The sequence below is a fragment of the Eubalaena glacialis genome, chromosome 2 (assembly GCF_028564815.1).
Source record: "Eubalaena glacialis isolate mEubGla1 chromosome 2, mEubGla1.1.hap2.+ XY, whole genome shotgun sequence".
NCBI lineage: Eukaryota > Metazoa > Chordata > Mammalia > Artiodactyla > Balaenidae > Eubalaena > Eubalaena glacialis.
Window position 1 is genome coordinate 150,431,231 of NC_083717.1, and position 8,323 is coordinate 150,439,553.

The 8,323-nt window shown below is 42.8% G+C and overlaps 1 long non-coding RNA gene across 1 annotated transcript in view; it reads right to left on the reverse strand.

Annotated features, from left to right (window-relative positions):
* Nucleotides 1-6,739: 6,739 nt before the first annotated feature.
* Nucleotides 6,740-8,323, reverse strand: part of LOC133085504 (uncharacterized) — a 35,213-nt gene continuing 33,629 nt past the window's right edge. Inside the window, exon 3 of the long non-coding RNA XR_009699558.1 lies at nucleotides 6,740-7,136. This is a non-coding gene — a long non-coding RNA (uncharacterized LOC133085504). The remainder of the gene's footprint in view (nucleotides 7,137-8,323) is intronic.

The window sequence follows — 8,323 nt, forward strand, 5'->3', positions numbered from 1 at the left end:
GAATAGGTGAAGCACAGAGGATTTTTAGGGTAGTGAAAATACTCTGTATGATACTATAATGATGGATACATGTTATACATATGGTCAAACCCATAGAATGTACAACACCAAGAGTGAACCCGAGTGTAAACTATGGACTTTGGATGGTATTGTGTCATTGTAGGTTCATCAGTTGTAACAAATGTACCACTCTGGTGGGGGATGTTGATATGGGGGGCTACGTACGTGTGGGCAGGGGTATATGGGAGATCTCTGTACATTCCTCTTAATTTTGCTGTGAACCTAAAACTGCTCTAAAAAATAATGTCTTAAAAAAAAAGCAAAGCCAAAACCAACGAACCAACCAACCAAACAAAATGTGTGTTAAGACAGAGTGTTACTTATACTACTAGTTAATTTTACCTTTGAAGACAAATAGCTTTAAACCAAAGAAAGAGTTGTAATTTTATAGCACAGAGAACTGAGCATCACACTAAAAATAGCATTTATTCAGCATCTCTGTAAACTCAGCAACTGTGGTTGACATTGTTGCTTCCTAACCCATCAGTCAGTCTGTACAACCCCTCCTTCTTGCTGGAAGAGCCCTGATGTCTGTTTGGCTCCTCCTCACGTATTCCAGGGAGGTGACTTGTACCCCTGTACCAGGAGGAACATGTTGCTTTGATCTAAGCCAGTCATGCTGCCTGGATTCCTGTTGTCAGGGATTGGTTTAGAGATGGAATGCAATGCAGACCTGGCTAGTGAGACATAAGGGGGCTTCTGGAAAAGGTTTTCTCCCTTGATATAGAGTGTCTTGGGGGAGAATCTCCTGCTCTCCTGCTGATTGTTGTTGCATGAGGTGGTGCTGCTTGGAGCATCTTTTGCCATTTTTGCATCCATCAGGGGAGACAGATTGCAGATGGCATAGCAGAACATGGAGAGCATGAGTCCTCGATGACATAAAAAACTGCTTAACTAGCTTTGGCGCAGCCCCAATTCCGAGCTTCTTATTATAATTCCTTTTTTTTTTTTTTTTTTGGATACTTTTAGTGAAGTATTCTGTTATTTAGAGCTGAAAGCATCCCAATGAATGCCATGCTAAATGCTTTGTATAGATCATCTCACTTGATCCTCACAACTTTATAATGATGAGAAAATGGTGACTTAGAGATCTTAAATAGCTTCCTACAAATCACACAAGCAGCAAGTGGGGCCTCAAACCAAGATGCCTGCCTTCAAAAAGCCTGGTTCTCAACCACTATGGTCAAAAAACTGTCTTTTGCCTCTACCTCCCTCTGGGACCTTAAGTAAATCTCTTAACCTTGCAAGCCTCAATTTTCTCATCTGTGAAGAAAGAAACTGGATGGCCTCAAATGTCCTTCCCAACTCTAAAATTCAAGGGGTAAAATATCACCTTGTTGGACACAGGAGGCCCTTGCTGCTGGCCTCAGAACAAATTCTGGACTGTTCCTAATCCTTCACTTGCTCCAGGGTAAAAATCTCAGGTGGAAGCATTTAGGTCATTTGGACTTAAGTTGGATGCCCTTGTTGCCAGGGGCTGGGAGTCCAAGTCCAGGTGGGGTTCTCCCAGAAGCAACCCCAAACAAGGATTTGAGTGCAAGTGGTTAATTTGGGAGGTGATCCAAGGAAACACTGGAAGGGAGTGGGAAAGTCAGATAGGGAGAGAATGAAGTCATAAAGGGTGTGTTATCAAGCAAATTACCCCTGTGGGCAACTAGAGCATAACCCTGCTGGGAGACAGTGTAGACCATGCACCTCAGAGCTATGTCACTGATGGGCAAGGAGGTAGGATGTTTGTCCATCAACCCTAGACAGTCATTAGCTGAGGGCTGCTGGGTAGGAGGTGCAGTGTACCTTTCCTGCTCATCTTGCATCCTGCATCCTGCATTTGCAAAGTGGGCTTTGGGGGCCAGAGAAAGCCCTCAGGCAACAAGCCACTGGGTGCTGGCAATTGGAAGTCTGACGACGCATAAGCACCTAGCATTTGCTGCCTCTCACCCGCATTTACACAAACATAGGAAGGAAGTTCAGAAGCTGGGCAGCCACCATGATCAACATCCATCCTGGGGTCCTTGTGAAATCCTGTCAGGTAGGCAGCCACACTGTGTTGGGGGTCCCTACAACCCACATAGACCTGGGTCCTCTAGGGCCCCCCAGAAACTGAGGCTGGGCACACTAGCTAGAAATACAGCCAGTTCAGGCTCTGGTGTCTCATGGCTTCCTATGTGTCATCTCGTCTCTCATGGAACCATGAGCTCCTCAAGGGTAGATACCATCTTTGATAATATTTACTTCCCTCTTACCAATTGCATTCTTTACAATGATAGGCACATAGCAGCCACTAATATGTTTAAAAGTTGAATTCAATGTTTTTGTAAATACTATTAGTAGTAGTCTATATAGGTTGATGGAAAATTAGTCATAACTATTTGTAAGGATCCTGTAAATCACATAGAACATACCTTTTCTATACCAAAACCCCTTCTACAAGGTCCCTGTTGTGACTGTTAGTTACAGCTACCTTCCAGTGACTTCCATGGGCCAGTGTGCTGGTGTGGGGAAGAGTGGGCCTCTGCAGTCAGCTGCCTGCCTTTGAATCTCCGCTAAGCCTTATACTCTGTACGTGGCCTTGGGGAAGTTAGGTAATGTTCTGGAACCTTAGTTTACTTATCTACAAAATGGGGATAAATGGTAGTATCTCCTTACATAGGGTTGTAAAGATGAAATAGAAAAAATGGATACAAACATAAATATAAATTCATACATATATACCATATATACATATATGTTTTATATATCTCTATAGATAGTGCTATTTAGCACAGAATCATAAAAGAGCAAACACTCCGTCTGGGGTGGCTATTATTATTATTCCAGAGAGAGGTTATTCCGTCTTCCTGATGATGGACTTCTTCATTTGGGGACAGCTGTTATTGTCAGCAAGTGCTTCAATATATCAAGCCTGGATCTTTTGTCCTCTAACTTCCATGCAAAGGTTCAGTATTGAAACTAAATTGTTAATTCCACTCTCCCAAAGGAATAATTTTAAACATGTGTTGTCTTCTGAAACTAGAGAAGATAATTCTTTTTCATTTGCATGATTTGCCTTCAGATAAGAGAAATGAGTTATAAAGCAGTGTTTCCCAAGTGTCTTCTGAAAAATCTGCTCTCTGAGGAAAAAGTCTCTTTCAAGTCACCATGCCCATTCCTACATTAAAGGCTCTGAGAAGTCCTGCAGTAAATCATTCCCCAAACTAATTTGAGCATGGAATCCTTTTGCCATGTGACATTTATTAAAATCTCTGCAATTTCCTGGCAGAGATTTTGATTTGTTTGCCCTCTTTTCAACAAGGATTTTGGTGCCGACCACCAATACTACAGATAACTTGAAAATAAGTGCCTTATTGTCACAAAAAATAATTTAATTTTTTTTCACTTAAAAACTTCTTTTCCCCCCTCTTCCTTTTGCTCTCTTCAAAAGGACATTTTTCACTGTCTGCAAAACTGGAAAGACAGAGAGGCAAAAGAGCCTGCTCTCTGCTCTCCCCCTTCCTCTCATCCACTTCCTGTCACCAGTACAACTACTCCTGTTTCTTGAATACCAGCTGCTCGACCCCAGCAGCAGACTGAGAAAGAGTTCCATGTGGAGAAACTTTGCTGGCCTTTTTTGTTTTGTTTTTTGTTTTTTTGTGTTTTATTTATTTATTTATTTATTTATTTGACGTCTTTATTGGAGTATGATTGCTTTACAATGGTGTGTTAGTTTCTCCTTTATAACAAAGTGAATCAGTTATACATATACATATGTTCCCATATCTCTTCCCTCTTGCATCTCCCTCCCTCCCACCCTCCCTATCCCACCCCTCTAGGTGGTCACAAAGCACCGAGCTGATCTCCCTGTGCTATGCAGGTGCTTCCCACTAGCTATCTATTTTACGTTTGGTAGTGTATATATGTCCATGCCACTCTCTCACTTTGTCACAGCTTACCCTTCCCCCTCCCCGTATCCTCAAGTCCATTCTCTAGTAGGTCTGTGTCTTTATTCCCGTCTTGCCCCTAGGTTCTTCATGACCTTTTTTTTTTTTTTTCTTAGATTCCATATATATGTGTTAGCATATGGTATTTGTTTTTCTCTTTCTGACTTACTTCACTCTGTATGACAGACTCTAGGTCCATCCACCTCACTACAAATAACTCAATTTCGTTTCTTTTTATGGCTGAGTAATATTCCATTGTATATATGTGCCACATCTTCTTTATCCATTCATCTGTTGATGGACACTTAGGTTGCTTCCATGTCCTGGCTATTGTGAATAGAGCTGCAATAAACATTTTGGTACATGACTCTTTTTGAATTATGGTTTTCTCAGGGTATATGCCCAGTAGTGGGATTGCTGGGTCATAAACATAGGCAGAACACTCTATGACATAAATCACAGCAAGATCCTTTTTGACCCACCTCCTAGAGAAATGGAAATAAAAACAAAAGTAAACAAATGGGACCGAATGAAACTTAAAAGCTTTTGCACAGCAAAGGAAACCATAAACAAGACCAAAAGACAACCTCAGAATGGGACAAAATATTTGCAAATGAAGCAACTGACAAAGGATTAATCTCCAAAATTTACAAGCAGCTCATACAGCTCAATATCAATAAAACAACCCAATCCAAAAATGGGCAGAAGACCTAAACAGACAGTTTTCCAAAGAAGATATACAGATTGCCAACAAACACATGAAAGAATGCTCAACATCATTAATCATTAGAGAAATGCAAATCAAAACTACAATGAGATATCATCTCACACTGGTCAGAATGGCCATCATCAAAAAATCTAGAAACAGTGAATGCTGGAGAGGGTGTGGAGAAAAGGGAACACTCTTGCACTGTTGCTGGGAATGTAAATTGATACAGCCACTATGGAGAACAGTATGGAGGTTCCTTAAAAAACTAAAAATAGAACTACCATACGACCCACCAATCCCACTACTGGGCATATACCCTGGCCTTTTTTTTTCCCACTGTCCTTGGCGAGGGGGTTTCTCATTGTAGTGAGTGTGAAAAATTAAAACCTGAAAAGAAGGGCACGTTTTCACCAGAACCTTCTCCTCTTCAACCTCTTCCCAATGTTGCTAAAAAATAGCTCTAAAGAAGAATATCTGCTCTGTAACTGGGCTCCTTACTCAAAGCAGGAGGTTGAGAGAAAGGTCAACCCGATGATTTGAATGACAATGGCTCTTCCTTATTGTTGCTACCTTGATAAAGACAGGTCTCACTCCTTTTACAGGCAAACTGTGTAATTAGGTGTGAGGGGCTGTGCCTTAGAGAAGCTCAGAGCCATAGGATCTCAGCACTGGCTCACCAAGCCCAGACTTTCCATTATACAAACGAAGCAGTTATGGCCCAGAGAGGTTAAGTGCTTTGACCCAAGTCACAAAGCAGAGGTGGCTTCTTCCTACTGCTCTAATGATACCTTTTTTTGCTTTCCTTTTTGCTCTTTTCTGTGTGTGGGTTGTGGGCAAGAGAGGGGATGTATGGCTTCAAAAATCTGATTTTTACCTTTCCCCACTTGCAGCCAAGAAATACATTGCTGGGCTTACGATCTTTCTCATTCATTCAATAAATATTTATTAAGTGCTTACTGGGTGTCAGGCATTGTGCCAGGACATTCTTCAACTGGGTGTGTTAAACAAACATGATTTATTTCCCTCTGAAGCTGGTGGAATAAGACCCTAGGCCAGTTGCTATATGTACAAAAATTGCCATTTTATATTTTCTGGTGTCTGGCACCAGGCAGTTTGGACCCCGTCACCAAAGGACCCCATTGGTGTTTCCAGCCCCTTGTGTCCCTTGAACTGAGACCTTGGCCTTGAAGCTTTACAGAGATGGCCTGCAGAATCTTTGTGTATCTGTCTCCTTGCTGGGTACAGGGACGGTCCTTTTCCTTGAACACTGTGGTAATATGGAACGGTCTGAGGGTGGTGCCCTTGTGCCAGTCCCCCATCTCCACAGTGCCAGGGACCTGGCTAAGCTGATTGGGGGTGTTCCCCAATCCAGACTCCAGGGGTGAGCAAACTGATGCTAGGAGGAAGGGAAGGAAGTGGAAGATGCATGCTCTGGTTTATAGGAGGTCATTAACCCTTGGTCAGGTCCCACCTTGAGGTATTAAAACTTAAATTCAACACACATTTACTGAGTGCCTTCTACATGCCACTCACAGGTCAAAGTGCTTGTACATAACAGTAAACAAAACAGGCAAAGGTCTCTGCCCTTGTGGAATGTACATATGACGGTGGAACGTACATAGGGCAGCTTCCTGTGGATTCACTGATAGCTAAGTCCAGGGAGTGAGGCACAGGGCAGGCCCCCAAGGCTGCTCACCAGGGTGGAGAGAGACAATGAGGGTTTCCAAAGAAATACTTTATTCACTTCTCCAGTTTTTCTGGGCCCTGACTTTTGCTGTGCTCTCAGTAGAAGCAGGAATGGCCTGTGTCTTTCTTTGTAATCGAGATCTTCGATCTCCCGACCATCTCCCGACCATCATCTCCCATAGTTCTGGGCAGCAGCGGGAGGACAGCCCACCCACAGCACCTTGCCTTCATCATTCCACCTGCAGAGAAGGTGGGGCTCTTTGGTGACTGGTGCTGTCAAACTTGTCTCTGTAATCAATATGATGAAGAGACTGGAAGGTTGCTCCTATGACACTCTAGAGCTCAGAAATATCAAAAAACCAGCATTTCCCTGCCCAAACAAGTCAGAAGACTGAAGAAGAAGCTGTTCCATTACAGCCAACGTTTTCAAACAATTGTCTTCGGATCAGCAGCCTCAGCATCCACTGTGTGTTAGTCACATAGTGTTGCTTAACAAATTACCCCAAAATTTAGTAGCTTAAAACAACAAACATGTATTATCTCACAGTTTCTGTGGGTCAGGAATCTGGGTGTGGCTTAGTTGGGAGCTTCAGGCTCACAATCTCTCATGAGGTTGCAGTCAGGCTGTCAGTAGAGGCTGTGGGCTCATCGGAAGGAGGGGAGATCCACTTCCAAGCTCACTCATGTGGTCGTTGTTGGGTCTCTGTCTCTCACCCCATTAGCCTTGTCATACGGCTGTTTCTTAACGTGACACCTGGCTTCCCCTAGGGCAGGAGATCAAAGAGAGAGTGAGCGATCACTCAAAATGGGAGCCACAGTTTTTATATAACCTAAACTTGGAATTGATATCACGTGGCTTCTGCCATATTCTGTGTGTTAGAAATGAATCAATAAGTCCAGGGTATGACTCCTGGGAGGTGGGGATGATTGCATGCCAGGAAGAAAGGAGGTAGCGGATCTTGGAGGGTCTTCTGAGGTGACTTGATTGGCTCAGGGTTCTTGTCCCCCCTCAGCTGTTCAGATATGGATTCTCGGCCACAGAAAAGGGTGCAGCCTGTGGGTAGACAGAGGGTCAAAGAGCACTTCAGAGAGAGGAAATGCACTTTCACACGAATCCTCCTTATTGGAGACCCCTGTGAGATCTGTCCCTTTGTTAGGAGCCAGTGGGGAGGGGACATGGGGCAGTGCTGATTGTTCAGTTCCCACTAGGATATGTCCTTTTGAGAATAAGCAGTCCCAGATTTCATAGCAAAGGGAAAAAAGGATTGCATTTGGAAAGTTGATTTCAATTGGGTATATAGACTTATCCCAAATTAGAATAAAGTAACTAGCTGTGAGAAAGGGGTCAGACAAGTAACGCAAGGTAAGAGCAGGGTGTAGTGCAATAGAGACTGGTGAGGACTAGGGAGAAGTGGAAAGTGAAGACCCTATTAAAGGGGGCAGCTACTATATAGCTTCACTTGTGGCTATATAGGCAATTGTTGCTACATCTTCACATTTTTAAAGAAAAGGCTGAAATCCAGACTTTTAATTGAAATTTCCCATGTACAAAATGTTGGCAACTAATTTAAAAAATTTAAAAGCACTGGGTTAACCCATTAAACACACACACATATGTGGGCAAAGTGCAAGAAATACAGGCAGACGATGCACACTTTTCCTGAGCAACATTTCTCCTGTTTCATCTTGAGGGCCATATCGCAGAAGAACTAGAACGAGGGCAGGGAGACATTGGGTATTTATGGTATGTTATGGTGCAAAATAGTTCTGAAAAAAATTATATAAATTTTTATCCTTACTTATTTGATCACAAAAATAATGATGTCACCTTGCATGAGTGCTGACCTCTCAGGAAATGATTAAACTAAGTTTTGATGAGCTTCATATCAAAGAGCAAAGAAATGTCTATATTTTCTCAACTGGCTATTTGAGGGCAAGGGGTCTTCTTCCT